Source organism: Leptopilina boulardi, unplaced genomic scaffold, assembly GCF_019393585.1.
Source record: "Leptopilina boulardi isolate dan_hultmark-lab unplaced genomic scaffold, ZJU_Lbou_2.1 LbouV2_266, whole genome shotgun sequence".
Lineage (NCBI taxonomy): Eukaryota > Metazoa > Arthropoda > Insecta > Hymenoptera > Figitidae > Leptopilina > Leptopilina boulardi.
The window spans coordinates 1,150,515-1,175,500 of NW_026137825.1; the positions used below are offsets into that span (position 1 = coordinate 1,150,515).

At 18.6% G+C, this 24,986-nt stretch overlaps 3 long non-coding RNA genes across 4 annotated transcripts; all 3 read right to left on the reverse strand.

Moving 5' to 3' along the window:
* Positions 1-1,260: 1,260 nt before the first annotated feature.
* LOC127281404 (uncharacterized) lies at positions 1,261-2,430 on the reverse strand. The gene is made up of 3 exons (XR_007843011.1): positions 2,288-2,430; positions 1,848-1,969; positions 1,261-1,471 (listed from the first exon to the last, which is right to left on the reverse strand). It is a non-coding gene; the product is annotated as an uncharacterized LOC127281404 (long non-coding RNA).
* A 930-nt stretch (positions 2,431-3,360) lies between these two features.
* On the reverse strand, positions 3,361-4,385 carry LOC127281402 (uncharacterized). Its single transcript, XR_007843009.1, has 3 exons — positions 4,264-4,385; positions 4,001-4,107; positions 3,361-3,575 (listed from the first exon to the last, which is right to left on the reverse strand). It is a non-coding gene; the product is annotated as an uncharacterized LOC127281402 (long non-coding RNA).
* A 2,391-nt stretch (positions 4,386-6,776) lies between these two features.
* LOC127281401 (uncharacterized) lies at positions 6,777-9,138 on the reverse strand. Of its 2 annotated transcripts, none has more exons than XR_007843008.1 (5): positions 8,970-9,138; positions 8,587-8,705; positions 7,767-8,408; positions 7,203-7,352; positions 6,777-7,016 (listed from the first exon to the last, which is right to left on the reverse strand). It is a non-coding gene; the product is annotated as an uncharacterized LOC127281401 (long non-coding RNA). The 2 variants fall into 2 exon arrangements; XR_007843007.1 differs by having other exon boundaries at positions 8,587-8,729.
* Between the last annotated feature and the right edge of the window lie 15,848 nt (positions 9,139-24,986).

Sequence of the window (24,986 nt, forward strand, 5' to 3'; positions counted from 1 at the left end):
ACGCTTTACCAACTACGCTACGCACGCTACTTCAAAACGAATGCTAACTTCTTGATGCTATTTAAACTTCAAAAATACCTAACAAAGAAAAGTGCTTAACATCATTTAGTTAAAGTTAAGATATTAAATTATATTTTCCAATCAAATGCAATTTATAAAATATAATTAATTATATGCTTTATGATTATTATCATGAATCATCTCAGGTGAATTTTCAAAAAAAGTGTAAATATATTTTTATTAAAAACGCGTTTTTCGTTGTTTTGAATCATTGGAAACATTCATTTTTTGTTGATAAAAAAATATTTTATTTTTGGACTTAGAAAATTTTGCTAATCGATCATGAGGGCGATCCATGCGGGGCCCCTAAGTTGCCCCTCATGGATTCGCCATAAGTGTGAGTGTTATTTTCAAAAAAGTGTAAATATATTTTTATTAAAAATGCGTTTTTCGTTGTTTTGAATCATTGGAAACATTCATTTTTTGTTGATAAAAAAATATTTGATTTTTGGACTTAGAAAATTTTGCTAATCGATCATGAGGGCGATCCATGCGGGCCCCTACGGTGGCCCTCATGGATTCGCCATAAGTGTGAGTGTTATTTTCAAAAAAGTGTAAATATATTTTTATTAAAAACGCGTTTTTCGTTGTTTTGAATCATTGGAAACATTCATTTTTTGTTGATGAAAAAATATTTGACTTTTGGACTTAGAAAATTTTGCTAATCGATCATGAGGGCGATCCATGCGGGGCCCCTCATGGATTCGCCATATGGATCAGCCCTCATGGGCCCCCGCCGGGGGCCCCGAACTCTTGAGGGCAAGATCGTGGCTTTTTCCACACGGGATTCTACAAATTTTTTTCTAGTTTGATTTAATATATGTAATTTTTATATAAATAAGTAATTAAATAATTAATATAAATATGAATAAAATGATTAATAAAAATTAATAAAATAATTAATAAAAATAAATAAAATAATTATTAAATGCTAATGAAAAAATACAATAATTCTGAAAAAAAAAATTGATAAATATTCTAATACTTATATTTAATGTTTTAACAAAAATTTCCTTTTTAATATACATATAAAGATTATATTTTTTAATACATTCGTGAAAATTCTTTTAAAGATATATAAAATGTTTATATATAGAAAATTTTTGCTTTCCTAAGCTGCAAAAAATATTGATAATAATAATAGTAATAAAAAATTTATAATTTTATTTAGGTTTTCTAGGAATATAAAAAGTAACAACATTTGATTTAGTTTTGTAATAAATAATTTAATTAATTTTAATTTTTTTTTTACATATTCCATACAAAAATATGAAAAAATTTTTTCTTTATTTATTTTTTTTTTTAATATTTTTTTTAAAAATATTTTTCATTTTTAATATTTTTATTTAACAGTAGAATGATGCAATGTAGATTGATTTTGTTTTATTTTCATTTTCCATTTAAGATTCTCCTGAAACAAAAAAAAAATTAATTTTTTTAACTTTTAAAATAAAATTTTGACGATATATTGGAAAATTTTAATTATTTTTTTTTTTTTTTAAATTTACAAATCAACAAACGGAAAAAAATATTTATCTGGAATCAAAATTGGATTGAATAAAAAAATTCTTTTGAATTAAATTTCGATAAAATTAGAAATTTTTTTTTAAATAACAAAGTCATGTAAATGAAATAACTTATAAAATAAAAAAAATTGTGCTAAAAAAAAATTCTCTAAAATTTTAATTCGAAAATTGAAAATTTGACTGAAAAATAATTATTTTTAGTAAAATTTATTTAATTAGATTATTTAATAAATAATTGTTTATAAATTTTTTTTTTTTTACTTCAATTGATCTGGAGTAAGACCAGAAGGTACGCCATTTCCAGACAAAGCAATAATTAACACTACAAGTGCTATGCAAACCACAGATGAAATAAGCTGCATTTTTAGGCAAGAAGAAAGTATCTGAAATAATAATAATAATTTATTTATTTATTTATTTATTTAAAAACATAAAAGGGATTTCAAATAATGATGAAAATTTTATTTATAGAATTATATAATTTTAATTTCTATTATATATTATTATTATTATTATTATTATTATTATTATTATTTTATTATTACTATTATTATTATTATTATTATTATTATAAATATATTTCATTAAATATTATAATAATACATTTGAAATTTATTCAATTTTAAATTTTTTAAAAAATTTTTAAAACAAAAAAGAAAATTTTTTTTTGTAAAAAATTATTTAATAAAATTTTTTCTTACCAACGATTTTGGAATTAAGTTTTGTTAACTTGAATGAGGAAGTTGAGACTATTGAATTTACTAATCCGATTTGGGATATTTATACTAGGCTCCCTAACAATTTTTTTTTATTTATTCATATTTAATTTATTTAATTTATTTAATTTACCTATTCATATTTAATTTATTTTGGTGCTTGAAAAAATTGATCTATTTTTCATTTTTGATAAATCAATATTTATATTGACGTCAATTCAAATTTTCCAACAATTGTTTTTAATAAACGAAACCTTCAATTATTTTTGTGTTATAAATTTTTGAAAAATTTTCTTTTTCGAGTTTCTTTTTTTATTTTTCAAAAAAAAAAAATAAATAAAAATTTTTTTGCCACTAAAGATCTTTTTCACCTTTACTTATATAGAGAGAAACAAAATAAAATACAATTTAATTTGAAAAATAATTAAAAAAAAAGAACAATTTTTTTTTTTATAATTTAATTATTTAAATAATAAGTATTAATTAGATCCACTCTTAAAATTTTTTGCAAATTATTGAAATTATATTTTGTATTATAATAATTTAATGAAAATTAAAAAAAATTTTTTTGCAAAAATAAAAAAAAAGTTTAAATAATAATTATTAATTAGATCCACTCTTAAAATTTTTTGCAAAATTATTGAAATTATATTTTGTATTATAATAATTTAATGAAAATTAAAAAAAAATTTTTTGCAAATTAAAAAAAAAAAAGTAAAGAGAAAATCATATCGAAATTTCAAAAAAAAAAAAAAAAATAATAATAATTTAGTTATAAAAAATCGGTATTTTTTTTTTTAAATCAAAATTTAGAATCCATATAGGTAATTAGAATAGTTGAAATTAAGAGTATAGTTATATTTTAATATAATACATACATATAATAATAAAAGAAATATAAAATTTAAATATATTAAAAAAGAGACAACGAAAAATTAAATCATAATTTTATTTTAACTCTTTTCTTATATTAAATAAATAAATAATTATAAAAAATTTCATAATTGGATTGAGGTAATTTTTTTTTTATAAATAATAAATAAATTAATAACAAATGATTTAATTGATTAAATGATTTATTTCACATTTTTTTTTTTTTCATAGTATTTAAAATATTCAATTTTTGAAAATATTCATAATTTTTTTGTTTTCTTTGATAATACATATTAATATTTGTCTTCATTTAAATATATACACAAATTAAAGCAAATATTTAAATAGATGACGTTGATGGTTGTGAATATCTTCTTACTTTCCAGCTTGTGCCCTTCGCCTGAAAATAAAAGAAATTTTTTTTTTTTTTTAATAAATTATTAAATTTAATTAATTTAATAATTATTTTTATTTATCATTAAATTTGTACACCAATTTTAATAATTCAATAATAATGATGATGATGTTTTATTTAAAGGCAACGAGAAAAAAAAAGTTACTTGGTAATGTACACAATACATTCAAGATATTTATACATTTATATATATATATATATATATATATATATATATATATATAAAAAATAATAATAATAATTTTAAATAATTTTTCATTGCGGACAAATTTTTTTTTTGTTTAATTGAAAGAAAGAAATAAAAAAAAATTATTTTTTTTATAAATATGAGAAAACAAGAGTTTAAAAAATTGTTATTTAAATAAAATAAATAAATTTATAAATAAATAAAAATAATTGTAAATTTTTACTTTAACTGTTCTGCAGTCAAGGCATTTCCAGAAGTAATAGCCAATAACACTCCAAATGTTATGAGAACCAATGATGAAATAACACGCATTTTGCTGTAAGATAATATCTAAAATAATAATAATAATAATAATAATAATAATAATATACATATATATATTTTTTTTATATAATAATATTGAGAATAAGAATAAATTTTTTAAAAATAAAATTTTAAAAAATAATTTTTTGAATTACAAATTATTTTAATGTAACTTTTTCTTACCTCAGATATATAATTTGCAGTAACTTCTGTGAACTTTAGATGAGACTATGAAATTACCAACTGAACTTTGCTTATTTTATACTAGAGTCCCTCACGATTTTTAAATAAAAAAAAGTAATTAAATTTTATCTCACACTTTTTTTATTGGCTTCTTAAAAAAAAATATATCAACCGGATAAGTTTCATGTTATAATAAAAAAAAAAAAAGATTTTTTAAATTTAAATAAAAACAAATTGTAGTAAATTCAAATGTTCATTACATTAAAATTTTGCTTCCTCTTTACGATCAGCAAAAAAAAAATTTGCTTCCTCGTGGAGAAAGCATTAACATTGAAATAAACATATAAAAATAATATAATAATAATATAAACATTTGAGTTAAATTTAAAGAATATTAATGGAAGTTAAAAAATCAAAAATTTCATATTTTAACCGAAATTTCTAAATATTAATATGAAAAATAATATATAATTTATATAATTATTTACAATAATTATATCGATTCGTTTTAATGCAAGGAACACAATTATTTTATATTTAAATTTGAATTTATAAATAAATACAAAATTTTTCAGCTAAAATGGGAATTTTTTTTTTAACTTTCATTAATTTATTAAATTTACCTCAAATTTAAATTTTGATATATACCAATCGATTCGTTTTCATGTAAGGAATACAATTATTTCATAAAAAAAACTTAAATTTAAATAATTACAAAATTTTTATAGCTAAAATGTGAATTTTTGATTTTTTAACTTTCATTAATTCTTTAAATTTAAATTAAAACTATACTTTATATATACCGATCGATTTGTCTTAACGTAAGGAATACGATTTTATTATATATAATGATAAATTTTTCTATTTCAAAATTTTTTCGATTAAAAAAAAAATTTAGGAAAAAAGACGATAAAATTTTTTTTTTTTGGGTATTTTTTAAAATTCTTTTGTCAGATTTGAGATATTAATATATGATAAATGAGCCTATCAAATTTTATCTAAATCCATTAAAACCTGTTAAAGTTATCTTCTAAACAAAAAAGGGATCCACACACACACATACATACATCCGGACAATTGATCAGGATCTCATATAACATGTTTCTATATAGAAAAAAATTTGTTTCCGACACTTTGAAAATTTTTATAAACGAAAGAACTACAAAGCTTCTTTCACGAGGAAGCGCAAAAAGAAATTCTTACATCGAAAAAAAAATATTCTTGTATTCAGAGGAAAATTCCTCTTACAGAATCCTCTTGAATTTTATTCTTAAAACAAGAGTATTACTATCTTTAAATGAGAATAATTTCCTCTAATTTTAAGAGGAACGAAACAGAAGGACTATTCTAGAGCATTCCTCTTATATTCAGAATAATCTTTTTAGAATAAAAATAATACTCTTAGAATTTAGAATAATCTTCTATGTTTCAAGAATATTCCTCTAAATTCTATAAGAGGATTTCCCATAAAAAGTCGCTCATGCGCAAAGATGATTGCGTCATATCCTATTTGTGAAGGTAAAATAAATTTTTTTAAAGTAATTTTTAAGAAAATTTAAATAATTTTGAGGTTATGCTTTCTAAAAATTTATTTTATTACGATTTTTATTTATTTTAATTTTATTTGAAAATTTATTTAAAATAAATTTTTAAATTTAATGAATTATACGTTTTCTGCATAAAAATATTATTAAAAATAGATTTAGTTGCTTTTATTCAAAAAAATTAAAATCAATTTCAATTTATTTATACTCAAATAGATATGTAAATTATGGAATAACAAATTTTATTCCTTTTAATTTTATAGATTATATCTATGACATACAAATTAAATGATTGCATTTTTATATTATTTCAAAATTCTTTTTAAGATGATATTTTTCCTCTTAAAATAAGAGTATCCTCTTAAATTAAGAGGAATAATTTTACATAGAGGACAATATTCTTAAACCATAGAGGACATCCTTTTGCAGCATATACTAGAGAAAAATATGCATTGAAATAAGAGGAATCCTCTTGAAACAAGAGGATTTTTTTTTCGGTGTAAGAAAAAAAAATATGTTTTTTTTTTTTATATTTTTTCATTATTTTGAAAATTAAATTAAAAAAAAAAAAAATTAAAGAAATTAGTTATACTAGAATCCCTTACAATTTTTAAATAAAAAAAAGTAATTAAATTTTATCTAACATTTTTTTTTATTGGCTTCTTCTTTTTATGCTAAAAACAATAAAATGATATAATATTTATGAAAAAGATGTTATCTTGCAGTGTATGTATTTTTTTTTCTTGTATACGAAAATTGTTGAGAATTATTTATTAATTTGATTTTCTTTTATTATTAATTTAATTTAATTTATTTTTCTTTTATTTCATTTCATTTGATTTTTTTTTTATTATTTGAAAATATATATATATATTTTTTTTTAAATTCAATATTCTTTTGGGAGTTTTTTTTTCGAAATATATATATATATATATATATATATATATATATAAATAATAAAGTACTTGATTACTAGAATTGAAACATTTTTTATTAAATCAATATTATTCATGAAAACATTTTTTTTTTTAGACATATAATTTACAATGTTTTTTTTTCAATATCCATTGAATAAAAAATAATTTTTAATTTTTATAAAATTTTTTTTTTCAAATACATGTCGGCAAAAAAAATTTCTTCTAAAAAATTTCTTGTAGAAGGTGCAACATGTTGAAAATCAAAACTTCTTTTTACTTTCCAGCACTTTTCCTAAAAATAGAATTGTTTATAGTCTCTATTTTTAAGGGAAATATAAATAATATATAAATGTTGATAATAATAATAAAAATAATAATTATAATAATAATAATATTAAAAATAATAATAATAATAATAATAATAATAATAATAATATTTTATTAAAATAACTATTAATAATTTTTAAAATATGCTTACTGTAATGTTTGATCAGAAAGACTTTTCATAGCAGTCTTAGGTGGTGCTTGATAAGTTGGTATAACATTTAATAATACTCCAAGAATAAGGAGCATCAAAGTTGATGAGAGAAATTTCATTTTTTTGCTTTCAAAGAAATTTGAAAAATAGCTAAAAAAAAAATTTCAATAATAATTCGTCACTTAAATTAAAATATTGTGAAAATTAATTAATAAATAAGAAATATTTTTTAAAAATCTTTATATAATAATTAATCATATACAAGATGATTTTTATGTTACGGACCTCCCAAAAAAAAAAAAATTTTTAATTCCACTTTTTTATGTTTAAAAAACGAAAAAAAAAATGAGATTGAAAAATCTTTGTAGGGGGTCAGGAACATAAAAATCACATATCAAATAAATAATAATAATAATAATAATAATAATAATAATAATTTTTTTTTACAATAATGAGAATAATAATTTTTTTTTTACAATAATGAGAATAATAATTTTTTTTTAAACAAAATTTCAAAAAATAATTTTTTAAATTACAAAATTATTTAATGTAATTTTTTCTTACCTAAGATATAAATTGCAGTAACTTCTGTGCGAACTTTAAATGACACTATGAAATTACCAACCGAATTTTGCTTATTTTATACTAGAATCCCTCACGATTTTTAAATAAAAAAAAGTAATTAAATTTTATCTAACATTTTTTTTATTGGCTTCTTAAAAAAAATATATCAACCAGATAAGTTTAATGTTACAAAAAAAAAAATAGTTATTTTTTAAATTTAAATAAAAAAAAAGAAATTCTTTCAAAAATAAAAGAAAAGATTTTTTTAAAAATATTTTTGCGTTTATTTTGAAATTAAATAAAAAATAATAATTAAAAATATAGATATTTGTGTAAATAAATTTTTTTTTTTATTTGAAAATATGAATTTTTTTTTTAAATATTTTTTTGGGTTTTTTTTCGAAATATATATGTAAATAATAAAGTACTTGATTTCTAGAATTGAAAAATTTTTTATTAAATCAATATTATTCATGAAAACATTTTTTTTTTTCAATATCCATTGAATAAAAAATAATTTTTATTTTGATAAAATTTTTTTTCAAATACATGTCGGCAAAAAAAAATTTCTTCTAAAAAATTCCTTGTAGATGGTGCAACATGTTGAAAAGCAAAATTTCTTTTTACTTTCCACCAAATTTCCTAAAAGTAGAATTTTATTTATTTATTTTTCTAAAGGGAAACATAAAAATATATAAATATTTTGATGATAATAAAAATAATAATAATAATAATAAAAAATAACGTAAGAATAATTTATTTATATTACATGTGTATAATAAAATAAAAAACAATAAAAAAAATTTTTTTAAATACTTACAACAATGCTTTGTTAGAAGGAGATTTAAGAGGTGGTGCTTGATAAGTTGGTACAGCATTTAATAATACTCCAAGAACAAGGAGCATCAAAGTTGATGAGAGAAATTTCATTTTTTTTTGCTTTAAAAGAAATTTGAAAAATAGCTAAAAAAAATTTTCAATAATAATTCGTCACTTAAATTAAAATATTGTGAAAATTAATTTATAAATAAATAAATTTAAAAAAATAAATAATAAATTAAATAATAATAATAATATATAATAATAATAATAATAATAATAAATTAAATAATAAATTTATATACATAATATAATAATAATCATTAAAATTTAATATATTAATATAAAAATAATTTTTAATAAAAAAATTTTTTTTTCTCTCACCGCAATTAAAAAATAGCGTATAAAAGTTGCTCCAAAATCGAAATAAAGAACTGTGAAATAGTTTTTTGGTTTCGATCTTTTATACTCGAAATTCTCACGATTTTGAAATAAAAAAAAAAAAAATGCAATCTTGGTTTTACAATTAAAAAAAAAAAAAAAAAAATTAAATTTCTCTTTCTAAAATTTTTTTTTTTTTTTTATTATACATTCGTGAAAAAAATTTTTTTAACGAAAATAAAATTTTATTTTTTTGTTTGTTTAATATTTAAAAATTTCTAACAACATTTAGACATACGGTGATATAAATTTTTTTATTGTTATTTAAAAGTGATAATTTTTTTTTTCTCAATACTATCTCAAAATATTATTTATTATGGAAATAAAAAAATACACACTAAAATTTTGTATTACGATTTTTTTATTTTATGGCAATATAAAATTTTTATATTGAAAAATTTTGCGTTTTTCAACTGAAAAAAATTATAATAATAAAAATTAAAAAAATTAAAAAAATTAATAATAATAATAATTAAAATAAAAAAAAATTATAATAATTATAAGAACTTTATTTGGATAAGGGTTTTCTATAAATAATAAATAAATTACTAACATTTGATTTAGTTTTATAATAAATAATTTATTTCATTTTTTTTTATAATTCACAAAAATATACATGAAAAAATAAATAATATTAAAAATATTAACAATTCTTTTTTTTTTTTTTACAAATATATATTAAAATATATTTATAATTTTCTATTTTTTTTATAAAAAAATATATATTTTAAAAATAATATTTAACAGAGAAAGACGTGATCCAGATTGATTCTTTTAAATTATTTTTTTCCTGAATCTATGATATGCCTGAAAAAGAAGAAAAAAATTAATTATTTTTTTGCATTAACTTTTAATGAAATTTGGAAAATTTTTTTATTTTTATTTAATTAATTTATGCAAATCAACAGGTAATTTTTTTTTATTTAATAAATAAATAAATAAAAATAAAGAAGTATAGGGTAAAAAATAAATAAATATTTTTTAAAATAATTTTTAACAAATTCTAAACAATTAAAAAAAAAAAAAAAAAAAAAAAAAAAAAAAAAAAAAAAAAAAAAAAAATGCTCATTTAAATTAAATTAGTTAATAAGTAATTATTTGTAAAATTTGTTTACTTCATTTGTTCTACAGTAAGTTGCATAGGTCCATATCTAGGGACTGGCGTAGCAGCCATTAACAATGCAAGTGCTACCAAAACCAAAATTGAAACAAACTGCATTTTGATGCAATAAGAAATTATCTGAAATAATGATAATATATTATATATATATAAATATATTTTATAATTTTATTTTATATTATATTTTAATTTTTATATAAAATTTTTTTATTATTTTATTATTAATATATCCTAATATATTATAATAATTAAATATAATAAAAAAAAAATATGTATAGGTATATTTTATTCAATACGGAAAAAAAAATCTTTATCTGAAACAGCTATATGTTTCTCTAGAATAGCGAAAACTTTCCCTGTTTTAGTGAAACATATCGCTGTTCCAGTGAAATTTATCGCTATTTCAGGTAAAGATTTTTTTCCGTGAATAATATTATTTATTTATTTTACACAATTTACGGGCTTATAATAATAATATTTATAAAAAATGATAATAATTGTAATAATTATAATAATAATATTTTTAAAAAATGATAATTATTGTAATGATTATAATAATAATATTTTTAAAAAATGATAATAATTGTAATAATTATAATAATTATATTAATGAAATTTTTTTTCAAATTTATTGAATTTAAAATTTTAATTTAAAAACAAGAGAAAGACTTTTTTTTTTTTTATGTAAAAAATTATTTTATATAAAATTTTTTTCTTACCAACGATTGAATTAAGTTTTGTTAACTTGAATGAGATAGAGAGAGAGAGTTTTGAAACTGTGAATTTACTGATTTGATTTAGGGCATTTATACTAAAATCCCTTTAACTTTTTTTTTTTATAAATATAAAAGAACAATGAAAAATTTTATTTACATTTTTTTATGGTGTGATCTTTTTTATTTCGATTTACGTAATTTATTAAATTTATTCAAATGCGTAAAAAAGTTGTCTATTCTTTAATTTGATAACACAATATTTATTTTACGTCATTCTAGATATTTTACCTCATTCTATATATTTTTTTTTTATATTGACGTTAATTTAAATTTTTATAATTCGACAAATATGACGTTTATCTTAGAATTTTATTATATTTTCATCAATTTACATTTACGTATTGCTAGTTACGTATATATTATAATGTTTACAAATTATTATCATTATTATTATTTTTAATATTTTTAATATTTTTTTTTATTATTACCTATATATATATTTTTTATAATTTTTTAAAATTATTTCTTATTATTATTATTAGGTACTACTATTATTATTATTTTTTCTATTGTTATTGTTATTGTTATTGTTATTGTTATTATTAATACTATTAATACTGAATAAAAAATTTGTCAGTATAAATTAAATCGTCATTTAAAATTCCTGATTTAAAAAAAAAAATTATTTTAAAAAATTGGAAAATAAAAGAAGTAAATGAAAAATTAAATAAAAAATTAAAAATTAAATAATAAATAAAAAATTAAATAATAAATTATATAAAAAATTAAATAAAAAATTAAATAATAAATAAAAAATTAAGTAATAAGTTATATAAAAAATTAAATAATAAATAAAAAATTAAATTAAAATTTAAAAAAAATCTCAAATAAAATAAATTTCAACAATCATTATATGTATAGTACAATCATCATTTTATTTATTTATTTTTTTTTTTTTGTAACTACAGTAATATTTTCTCTTATACATACATACAGCATTGTTGTTTTTGTAACATTTATTATATTTTTATAACCTAACAACATTTAACGTAATACAATTTATTATTATTATTTATTTATTTATTTTTATTAATTTCTCTTGCTCGCACACTTACATTCCATATTTCTGTCAATTTTTTTCATTTTTTTTTTTTTTTTTTTTTTTTTTTTCAAAACTTAATGCACACACAAATTTTTTTTCATTTTCTCGATTTTTTTTTCTCTCCTCTCATTTAGTAAAAGCAAAGCAACCTTCGAGTGAGATATATATTTTCTTCTATGTATTTATATATATATATATTTATATTTATGTATATATTTTACATTTGGAAAAAGGAATTCAAATACTATTATTAATAATAATAATAATCATAATGATTATAAAAAAGAGAAAAAAAATTGTTTCGTTTGATGAATATTTTTTTTTTATTTTAAAAAAGAATTCTTATTATCTGACTCGTTAACATTCGTTCTCGTTTCCTGTCTTTATATATCCAATTTTCTTTCTTGGTTTCGATTATATTTTTATATTTTTTTTTTTTTCGTCGGGAAAAAAAATTTATTTTTCCATCTTCACTTTGGACGAAAAAAAACGAATATTATAAATTAAATAAATAAATAAATAAAATTATAATTTTCAGATAACGATGATAATAATTAGAAAAAAAAAATTATCTATGATTTTTTTTTATAAATTTTTCTAAGTTTTGAAAATGTATATAATAATTTTAAAAAAAATTAATTTTAATTTTTTTTTTACAATTTTGACTGGCAATGATTTTTTAAAATTAAATTTTCCAAAATTTGAAAATTTAAGGGGGAATAAATATTTTCATTTTTTTTTTTTTTTTTTGCTTCTTTTGTCACTACTCATTATTGTTAATATATTTATTTTTATATATATATATGACAAACGGTCGGAAATATTTTCGTTTAACTGTTTTCATTTCATTTTTTTTTTTTTTTATACTTTATTTTTATTACTTAATTTTTAGCCCTAAATAAAGTAGAAATATTCTGAGTGCGCGCGCTCGCGATCTACCCTGCAATTTATCTTATAAATGTTCTGCGCCTTAAGATTTATTATTATTAACGAAGTAACAAAAGATTTATTCTAAAAAAGAAAGAAAACAATATATATAAGAAAAAAGGAGAATTTTTTTTTTTTTTTTTTTATTTCTTAGAGATAAATTTTTTTGAAACGTATATATATATTATTTTCTATTTCAAAATCTAAACTACTGATTTAACTATATTTATAATAAGCAAACGAATATTTTGAAAAAATTGTTTTTTTTATCTTTAACGCTATAAAAAATGTTTTGCAATTTTTTTTTTTATTTTTTTTTTCATTGTTCTTTCGTGCATTAATGATTGGGGGAAAAAAAAATAAAAGATAATCTACTTTTTGCGTATCAATTTTTACGTTTTCAAAGTGATTTTTTTTTAGAAAATAAATTTGTTTTGAATTTTTTTTTTAGTAATTTAAAAGAATAAATTAATGTCAAATGACTAATTAATAAATTTTTAATTAATAAATTTAAATTACTAAATTTTTAATTAATTAAAAATAATTATTTTTTGATTAAGAAATTTTTAATTATTAAAAAATAATTATTTTCCGCTTAAAAAAATTTTTAATTAATAAAAAATAATTATTTCTTCGATTCAGAAATTTTTAATTAATAAAAAATAATTGTTTTTTGATTAAGAAATTTTTCCCAAAAAAAAGTTTTCCGAATAAACAGTTTTTTTTTAAATTTCAAAAAATAATTGTAATATTTAATGAAAAATTTTTTAAAAATATTTTTTTAATTTTCAAAACTTTAAATTAAAAAAAAAAAAAATAGAAAAATTAAAAACAAATAAAAAACAGTTTTTTTTTTTTTAATGAATTGAAAATTGAGATATAAGGGAAAAAATTTATAATTATAATAAGTGCAATTATTATTTTTTGATAAAATTTACATTATTTTTTATGAATTTTTTTTTTTTTTTTTGAAAATGTTTTACGAAATAGAATCTACTTTTTTTTTCTCTGGTGTCTATATAGGTATATTGTAAGAAAAAACCTTTTTCATTCATTGAACAATCTATAATATTGGGAGAGAAATATAATTATATTTAATTGACTATAAGTATTGTACCGTGGCATTATGCGTGACGCGAAATGGTCCCGACCGGAAAAATTCTCGTGCAAATGAAATATTTAAGAAATTCTCAAATTTTCACTACCCTAAAAAAATTTTGGGTTTCAATTTAAGGTAAAAGTTTATAAAATTTTCTTTTTTTGTTTTTTTTATCAAAGCGGATTTGATTTAAAAAAAAAATTTATATTTTTTTCTTACAACGAGAAAATTGAAGAAAAAATTTAAATTATTTTTAACAATGATAAAAAAATTAAAAAAATAAAATAAAATAACAATAAAAAAAAAAAATAATTATAATTATAATAAAAATAATAATCATAATAATAAAAATAATTATCATAATAATAGAAATAATACCACAAAAAAAATAAAAAAATAATAATAATCATAATAATAACAATAAAAAGAAAAATTAAAATAAAAAAAAGAAATTTTTTTTTTCTCGCTGTAATTATTTTTTTGGAGGAAATTATATACTTTTTTTATGTGATATTCGAAAAGTATTGAATTATTGATATTTCGATATAAAAATGTACGAAATTTCAGAATATTATTGTTTTATCATTGCTGACGTTTTGGCGCTAAAATTCTGGAGCATTCAGATTGTCTACAGGATTAATACGTGACTTTAACGTAAAAATTTTTTTTTGGTTTACATTTAATTGTTTTTTTTTTTTTTTTTTGTATTTTTTCTTTTTTTTTCTTTTTTGGTTTATTTATTTTTGTTATATGGTTGCCATTGGTAACGGTTTTGCAATTACTATAATAATCACGAAACTCTTTTTTTTTTTTTTGGAAAAAAAATTTATTTATTTTTCTTAAATGAATTCCTTTTTTTTAAATTCATTTTTTAAAATGAATTCCTTTTTTTAAATTCATTTTTTTTAAAAAAAATTCTCATGTTTTTTAAATTAATTTCATTTTTTAAAATTAATTTTTGTTTTTGAAAATAATTAATTTTTGAAAATTAATTTTTGTTTTTGAAAATAATTAATTTTTGAATATTAATTTTTGTTTTTGAAAATAATTAATTTTTGAAAATTAATTTTTGTTTTTGAAAATAATTAATTTTTGAAAATTAATTTTTGTTTTTGAAAATAATTAATTTTTGAATATTAATTTTTGTTTTTGAAAATAATTAATTTTTACAAAGTAATTTTTGTTTTTCAAAAAAAAATTAATTTTTAAAAAAATTTTTCAAAGTATAGAAAGAGCTTTGCTTTGAAGAATAAGAGAAGGAGAATTTTTTTTTTCTTCTTCTTAAGGGACAAAATCCATTCATATAATAAATCATTCGATCTCACTCCGCATTATCACATTCATATTTATATATATTTATAATTTTTTTTTTCTTTACATAATAATTGAGAAAAATATATAATGTTTAATAATTAAATTTTTTTTTTTTTTTTTTTTGAATCGCAAAAACGTGCAATACTTTGTGAATCCATTATTATTTATCATAATTATTTATTTATATGTATAGCAATTATTAGGGGAATTGATACGCAATATTATACAGGTTTAAACTTACATTTATTTTCTCTTATAGGTGAACGAAAATATATTTTTTATTTTTCTTTCATTCAATAATTATTCTTACGTCTTTTTTCCTTCTTCTTTTTTTTTTGCTTCAATTATTTGGTCATTTAAATTATAAGTAAATTTTAATTACTAATTTAATTATTATTAATTATTAATTATTTTTTTTTAAATAATTAATTTTTTAAAAATAATTTCATGATTTTTCTTTTAAATATGTTGTCAGTAAGTTTTTTTTAAAAACTTATTTTTTGACAAATATTTCTTTTTAGATTTTTTTTTTTTATTAGAATTTTCATTTTTTTGGAAAACTTTTTTTGAATTTTTTTTTTTAGAAGAAAAATAGAATTACATACAATAATAAAGGATTGTTAGGAAAAATTTTTGGAGAAATGAATTTTATATTTTTTTTTTTTTTTGTATTTGGATGGAAATGAATTTTTTTTTTTTTTTTGGCTTCGAAATAAAATCAAAGAAGCCTTTTTTTTGAGTTTTTGCGAAATTGAGTTTTTTTTTCGACATGAGCCTAAGCGGTTCTATTATATATTTACAAAACATTTTGCAGAGAAATTTTGACTACACGAGGTAGAACAATCGCGAAATTCCGCTAAAAAATTGCGATTCCCACACTTAATTGGCTAATTTGTTTTTTTTTTTTTTTTTTTTTAAAAAATCTTTTTCAATTCGCTGTTAATATATATTTTTTTTTTTAAAGAAATTTTTTTTTCTTTCACACTACAATTTTTTTTTTTTTTTTTTTTAATTATAAATACAGATTTTCGTCAGATAAAATGAAAATTTTTAATATACATTCGCTTATTGCATTAATATAATAAATTAACTAATTTTTATTTCAGTTTTTTTTTGTTAATCAGATTCCTTAGATTTATAATTTATAAATTGACAAATTACAATAATATTTAATTAACACACTTTTTAATACGCGTGGAATTTTTTTTTTTTTAAATAAATTTTTTTTATTTATTCAATATTTTTCAATTAGTATCTTTTTTTAATAAGATTTTTGTTTCTTAAAATAATTTATTCATTTGATAAATTTTTGTAATAAAATTTGTAATTTTTCAGTTACTAACACATTTAAATATTTTTAATAAACAAAATTTTTTTAATGAAAATTTGGATTTTTTTTTAAAATTTATTTACTAGAATTTTAATTATAATGTAATTAATTAATTAATGTCAAATATTGAAAATTAATTACTTATTTTAAAAATTAATTTTATTTGTTTAAAAAAAAATTTAATAATTATTAAATTTATTGAAATATTAAAATAATATGTCTCTGAATTTATTAAGAAAAATTTGGTACAAGTAAAAAAATGAATTTTTAATTTAAATAATTAAATAAAATATTAAAATACAATTAATGAAAAATTACTGATTTATCGAAAAGACTCTTTATCATTTTTTTTTTTTTTTTTTTTTATAAAGAATCCTCTATTATCGTATCTAATAATTAATTGCCGTATTAAATTCTCTGCGTGTCTTACACGAATTCCGTTCGTTTGGTACGAAATCATCCTTTTAATAGCCATTTAATGGCTAAACGACTTATAAAGATATATTATAGGCCGGCTAGAATATTACATTTATATATATATGACACCTTTGAGAAGCCCTAAAAATGTGTATGAAACAAGTGCATTGTGCGAAATGGCTTATTTTATTTTTTTTATTAGGCCTCAATTTACATTTTTTTTATTTATTATTTTTTTTTTTTTTGACAATATTACAAGATTCTTTTAATCTTAAAAAAATCTCAAAAGTAAAAAAAAATTTATTAACAAAAAATATAAATTATATTTTTAAATAAAAAAAAAATATAAAAAAATATTTAAAAAAATATAAAAATATAAAAAAATATATAAAAAATAAAAAAAAATTAAGAATTAATAATATTGCTCATTTAGAATTTGTAATTTTAGTCTCTAAATATAAAAAAAAATATAAAAAAATAAAAAAAAATATTTAAAAAAATATAAAAATTTAAAAAAATATATAAAAAATTAAGATTTATAAATATTGCTCATTTAGAATTTGTAATTTTAGTCTCTAAAAATATAAAAAAATATAAAAAAATAAAAAAAAATACTAAAAAAAATATAAAAAAATATTTAAAAAATATAAAAAATTAAGAATTATAAATATTGCTCATTTAGAATTTGTAATTTTAGTCTCTAAATATAAAAAAAAATATAAAAAAATAAAAAAAAATATTTAAAAAAATATAAAAATATAAAAAAATATATAAAAAATAAGAAAAATTTAAGAATTAATAATATTGCTCATTTAGAATTTGTAATTTTAGTCTCTAAATATAAAAAAATATATTTAAAAAAAATATAAAAATATAAAAAAATATTAAAAAATATTTTAAAAAAATAAAAAAAAACCTAAGAATTAATAATATTGCTCATTTTGAAAGAGAAATAATTAGAATTCGATCTGGTGACACTTAAAGTTAGTCAGTTGGCGATGTAGAAGTTGAGAACACTGCGCGCGCAACGTGCGAGAGGTGAGGGAGTCTAATCACTATCGACTGCTCCCCTCTTTTATGATGCGCGCGCACTGTTCTCAACTTCAGCGCCGAAAAACGAATAACTTTAAACTGCGCTACTCCGAAAGATAAACAAAAACTGATAATACTATAAAATAATATTATAAATAAGTAAAAAAAAATAATTAAAAAAATAATTTTTTTTTAAATTTTTTAATTTTTATGTATTCCAAATAATAATTTATAATACAATATAATTCGATGAGATTGAATTAAGATATAAAAATCTTGTTTATTTTTTTTTAAAGAGATTAGAATTGTGAAACTAATTCACAGAGAGGAGCTAATTTTTTTTGCAAATGCCCATTTTACATAGAATCGCATATCGAACAGGTATATTTATATATATGTATATATTGAACACATACATATATTTAATTGTTTTTTTTTTTACATTAAAAACTGACTTAGCCTGTTTTGCCATTTGCTATTAGGTACGTTGCGCGATTGTTTTTTTTTTACACTCAAATTGAGTGATGAGAAATATTTTTTTTTCAAAGAGGGGAAAAATCAAAAAAAAAATTAATAATAATTTTTATTAATAATAGTAATGATAACTGACGTTTGAAAATTGCCCCCTTGAAATCGAATCAATCAATTTCGAGGGAGAATAAATTTGTCAAATTTGCTGAAGCGTATTTTCACACACGTGGTCCAATTGTTTAATTAGTGGAATATATTCAAACCACTCAAAATTCACTGGCATTTCACACAATGATTAATATAATAATAACTAGAATGACAACAAAAAATTTTTTTTTTCTAATTCCTTGACTAATTTAATTTTTTTTTTAGAGGGTATTTTAATTTTTTAATTTTTTTTTTAAATTTCTTTTATTTTTTTTTCATTTATTTTTAATATTGAAAATTTTTTTGTAATATTTATTTATTTATTTTGTTTTTAGAATAAGTAATATTTTTTAATTTTCCGATTTTTTGATAATTTATTTTTAATTTTATATTTCTTGTTTATTTTTATTAATTTTTTTTTAAATTAAATTTTTTTGCATTTTTTTAAATTTTTACATTTTTAAATATTAGAATTTTTTTTAATTTCTTTAATATTATTTTATCTTTAGATTTTTTTTAAAAATCTTTAACTAAGTTGATTATTTGAATTTTCAAATATTTTTTTTTTTTTTAATTCTACTTTTGAATTATTCCATTTTTTCGGACGAAACTCTGCAATGATTGTACAATAGAGTCATTTTATCGAAAAATAAAAAAAAATATATATTTTTCACATAATTTTTTTTTATTGATTTTAAATGTAAATTTTTATAATGTAATTTTTTTTCTTAAACAGAAAATATGGGTATAATAAAAAAATTCTAATTAAATTTTTATTATAAAAATGAATAAATAAATTTTTAATAAAAAAATGAATAAATATTTTTTTTTTAAATTGTAATAAAAATAAATTAATAAATTGGAATGAATAAAAAATAATTGTCGTAATAGAAAAAAAAAAAAATATGGAAATAAAATAAAAGTGAAAGAAAAAAAAAATTATTTTTAATGAAAAAAATAAATATAAATAATATTTCAAGAGGAAAAAAAATTGAAAAATGACTCTATTGATATTTATGTTTAAACATTCATGACAAAATAGAAATATGAATTTTTTTTTTTTTTTTTATCAATAACAATATAATAACGATGTAAAACGGTGAAAATAGTTTTCATGCACAACATCTAAACGCACTAAATTCTAAAGTTATTTTTTTTTTATCTATATATATATTTGCATGAATTTTTTTTTTATCGACACTAATGATATGTGGGGTTTATTTTTTGTAGCAACATGTAAAAAATGTTTTTTTTTTTCGTTTTTAATTTTTTCAAGTTGCACAAAAATTTATGATTTTCTAAGAAAGGTACTTTGCCTCTATATTTACATATACATATATATGACTCGTTAAAATTTTAATAAAAATAGCAAGAGGATCAAAAGTATTATCCAAAAAATTTTTTTTTTGTCTTAAAACAAAAGTTGAAATTTTTTTTTTTAAGCATAAATTTGAATTTTAATTTTCCAGAATTTTATCTGAAAAATTTGTAAAAAAAAATTTTTTTTTTTATATTGTAAATTAAAATTTCTTTTTTTTTCGTGTGGGAAGAGCGGAAATAAGCTCTTTCAGTGCATTGTCATTCGCATATAATTTTGTGCATGCATAAAAAAAAAAAATAATAATAATAATTTACATCCATAAGAAATTTTCTTTTTTTTTTTTTTTTTTTTTTTTTAAGCATTCTCGCGCGACATTTTCAATGCTGCGTCATACGGCTGAAAAAGCATCTGTTATATTTACATATAAAAATATTTTCATAGAAATGGAAATTTCAGGAAATCTCAACGAGAGGAAATTTTACTGTGACAAATTTTTTTTCCTTTTTTTTTTTTATCACTCGTTGATCAATTTCATTTTTCTCTCAACGAATAATTAAAAAAAAAAAAAAGAAAGAAATTAAAAATAATGTTTAATTTTTTTCTTCAATCAAAAAGAATTGACGAAATCTCTATTTTTTCTAGAAAACGAATAAAAAAATTAAAAAAAAAAATAATTTAGGAATAAATTTTTAAGAAAAAATAAATTTCTAAAAATTTGAGAAAAATTATTTTTTTTGCAATTGTAAAAAAAAGAAAAAAACAATTTTATAGGGAACACAAATTTTTTTTTTTTTCATCAAAAAGAAAAATCATATAATGGGAAAAATAATTTTATCGTCAAAGGGAAGAAATTTTTTTTTGTTCGTGAAAAAAATAGAAGGAATAAAGTGAATTTTCCTCAAAGAGTGTGTTATTTCTTTTTTTTTTTAATATCAAGAATAAAAGAATTTATTTTTTTTTTTGCTTGGGAAATTAAATCCTTATTTATTTTTTTTTGTTATTTAATCTTCATATTAGATGACATTTTTTTTTTTATGATGTTGAGATAAAGAAAAATATTTTCCCCGGTTTAGTTTCCGGATTAGATTAACTATCAGTTTTCTACTTTGGCTTTGGCTAATGGAATCGGGGATCGATGCACAGGATGCAATATATTCCTTATTACCTCGTTCGTGAAAATTCTCTCTTCCCTTCTATGTAATCTCTCAACGACACTATTCCGTAAAATTTCCTCTCTCTCTCTCTCTCTCGCTCTCGATATTTTCCCCCAAAGGGAAACTGAAATTTCCATTACAATGATATAATAATAATAATAAAAAAATAATAATGTTTAATAATAATAAAAATAAAAATAATAAAAATAATAATAATAAAAATAATAATAATAATAATAATAATAATAATTATTATTATTATTATTATTATTATTGTAAAATAATAAAATAATAATCATAATACATTTGATAGATAATAAGCCTCGTCGTCATTCTGATGAAAATACCGAATTATATTATATACTATTATATATCCATATATGTATATATATACATAAAATCTATACTTATATTTAATACATGTGTATATATAATTTTTTTTTATATAATTATATAATCCGATCGAGCTATGCTTTGCATTTCTAGATTATAACAATACAATAATCTGTTTTTTTTATTTTCGTTATATAATGTTTTATCATTACCTGTATATGTTAGGTGATATGTACCAAATGGAAGAATCGTGTCACAACGCCCTTGTTCTTCACGAGGTTTTTTTTTTATTTTTATTTTCCTTATGTACGAAAAGAAAAATTTCTTTAAGTCAAAAAACTTATTTTTATAAAAATTGAATTGAGAAATTTATTTTTTCGAATCAAAAATAAATTTTTAAAATGTTTATGTTTTACTTATCGACATGTCGGTAATGTAGATTGTCGATTTACCAACGTAGACTTTAAATATGCATTACGATTCGATGGATGAGTATCCATCAGTAGATAATGTAGATTTCTACAATGGTATATTACCATTGGTTGTAAAAGCGCGATCTACTTTACCGACTAATGGTAAAGTAAACCAGAACTATAAAATAGAAATTACAATTTTTTTTCCTTTCTATTTTCGAAATTGTTAATTATTAATATCCAAATCTTTAATTCAAAAACTAAATTAAAAATTTTTTTTCTCAACAATATTTCTTAATTAAAAAAAAATTTTTGTGTCTCTATCATACATAATTTAATACAAATCAAGAGGGTAAAAAGAAAGAAAAAAAAATTATAAGATAATTTAAAGGAATTAATGATGGTGGAAAAAAAGAGATAATAAATGAGAGAAAAAAAAAGATTCAATTCAATTTCATTTGCATTGAAAAAAAAAAATTTTTTTTTTTTTCTCAAAATGAAAAACTTTCCTCGCAATTAACAAACGCGTGTCCTAATTAATTTTCTCAGTGCACAGCGTCCTGACGCCACGCCTTAGAAATTAGGCTTCGCTTAATATAATAATTATATTCTATAGAACTTTTAGTGTGCTATAACGTCGTCGATCATCGACCTAAATTCACGGAGCAAATTACACACTGAATGCTTTTATATCACTTAATTTTCAAAATCGCTCTAAATGCCTAAATATAGATCATATACGTATTACAATTTTTTTTTTTTTCATTTTCTTATAATTCACTCAAAATCGAATGTTAATTATTTACATTTTCTTAACATGATTTATATTTATATATATATATACTCTTTATATTTTTATATTTATAATATTCATTTATTTATTTATAATATATTTATGTTCATTTTATGCTAATATACATCACTTATTGGTTCTCTAGCATTTTTTTTGTGTATCCAATTCACGCATTGCGAAGTATCAAATTTTTTACATTAGCGAATTTTTTTTTTTTATTTTTTGAAATACATTTAATAATGCCTTTTAGTTAAATTTGGATTTAAATCGGTAAAGAAAGAATTTTTTACTTAACCGACTGTCAGCAATGTAGTTAGAAAACTCGGTTATATATCAGTCGGTATAAAAGGTCTCTATATTATCAGCAGTTGGTACATAAAAAATTTACATTACCGACAGTTGGTATATAAGAAATATATAATACCCACTGTCGGTACATGTAAAACCGACATTGTCAATTGTCGGTATGCAAGAAATTTACATTATCGACTATTGGTATATGAAAAATTTACTTTACTCACTGTTGATAAAGTAAAAACCTACATTACCAACTGTTGATATATGAGCAATTTACAATACTCATTGTCGGTATGTTAGAAATCTGTATTACCAACTGTTGGTAAATGAGAAATTTACAATACACATGGTTGGTACATGTAAAACTTGCATTGCCAACAATCGGTATGATAGAAACCTACATTATCAACTGTTGATATATGAGAAATTTAAAATACCCACTGTAGGTAAGGTAGAAATCTACAATACCAACGGTAGGTAAATGAGGAATTTACAATACCCACCGTTGGTATGTTAGAAATCTGCATTACCAACGGTCGGTATGTTAGAAACCTACATTAGCATCTGTTGATATATGCAAACTTTACAATACCCACTGTAGGTATATTAGAAACCTACGTTACCAACTGCTGATATATAAGAATTTACAATATCCACCGTCGGTATGCTAGAAATTTGCATTACCAACTGTTGGTATATGAGATATTTACTTTACTCACTGTTGGTAAAGTAAAAACCTACATTACCAACTGTTGATATGTGAGCAATTTACAATATCCATCGTCGGTATGTTAGAAATCTGCATTACCAACTGTTGGTAAATGAGAAATTTACAATACACATGGTTGGTACATGTAAAATCTGCATTGCCAACGGTCGGTATGTTAGAAACCTACATTATCAACTTTTGATATATGAGAAATTTAAAATACCCACTGTAGGTAAGGTAGAAATCTACATTACCAACGGTTGGTAAATGAGGAATTTACAATATCTACCGTCGGTATGCTAGAAATTTGCATTACCGACTGTTGGTATATGACGAACCTGCATTACTAACTATAGGTAAAGAAGAGAATTTACACACAATGAGTATTGTAGATTTCGTCATTTAGCACTGAAAAATAATCGAAGCTACTGTCGATAAAACAGATATTATTCTGTTACCGACTGATGGTATATAACAAAGATCAAAATTATGTCACTTTTTTTCTTTATTAAAATATAATAATAAAATTTTCGTATCATTAAAATATTAAAAGATGATTTTAAAAAAAAATTTTAATCGTTTTTTATGTTTTTAAAAAAAAAAATTTGTCATTAATAATTTTTTTTCTCTCTTTTTTCGCAGTAAATAGAAAAGAATATATATTTAAAATTTGCAACTCTCGCAATGCGCAGAAAAGTAAACCCTGCATTATATTATCTATTTTTTATGACAATTGACCTCATTCCTAATTCGTAATGATTATACCTCGTGTTTAATCAATTTAATTTAAAAGTATATAGAAAATTGCATAATTTTTATTTTTTTTTTATGGATAATTCGTGTTGTGTATCTCTGGTTTTTTTTTCACTTTGGATATTAAAAGTGCAATAATGAATAATATTGAAAAAGCACATCTATAGGAAATCTAAAAATCACAGAGAAAGAGAGAGAGAGAGAAAGATAAAAAGTGAGAGAGAGACACACGTGATGGTGCATTGTGAGAAAACACAATTTTTTTTTCATTTCAAGCACAATAACATTTAAAAAAGAAAACTCTTTTAAATGAAAAAAAAATTCTCCAATCTAACTTAAAAATAAATTTTTTAATATATTTCTATAAATATATATATATATATTGAAAACATACCGATTTGAGAAAAATAAATTCCCTATAGGATTAAATGACTATTTTCGCTTGGATAGTTAATCCTTTATTGAAAATTTTTCTCAAAGGTATATATTTATATATATATATATATATATAT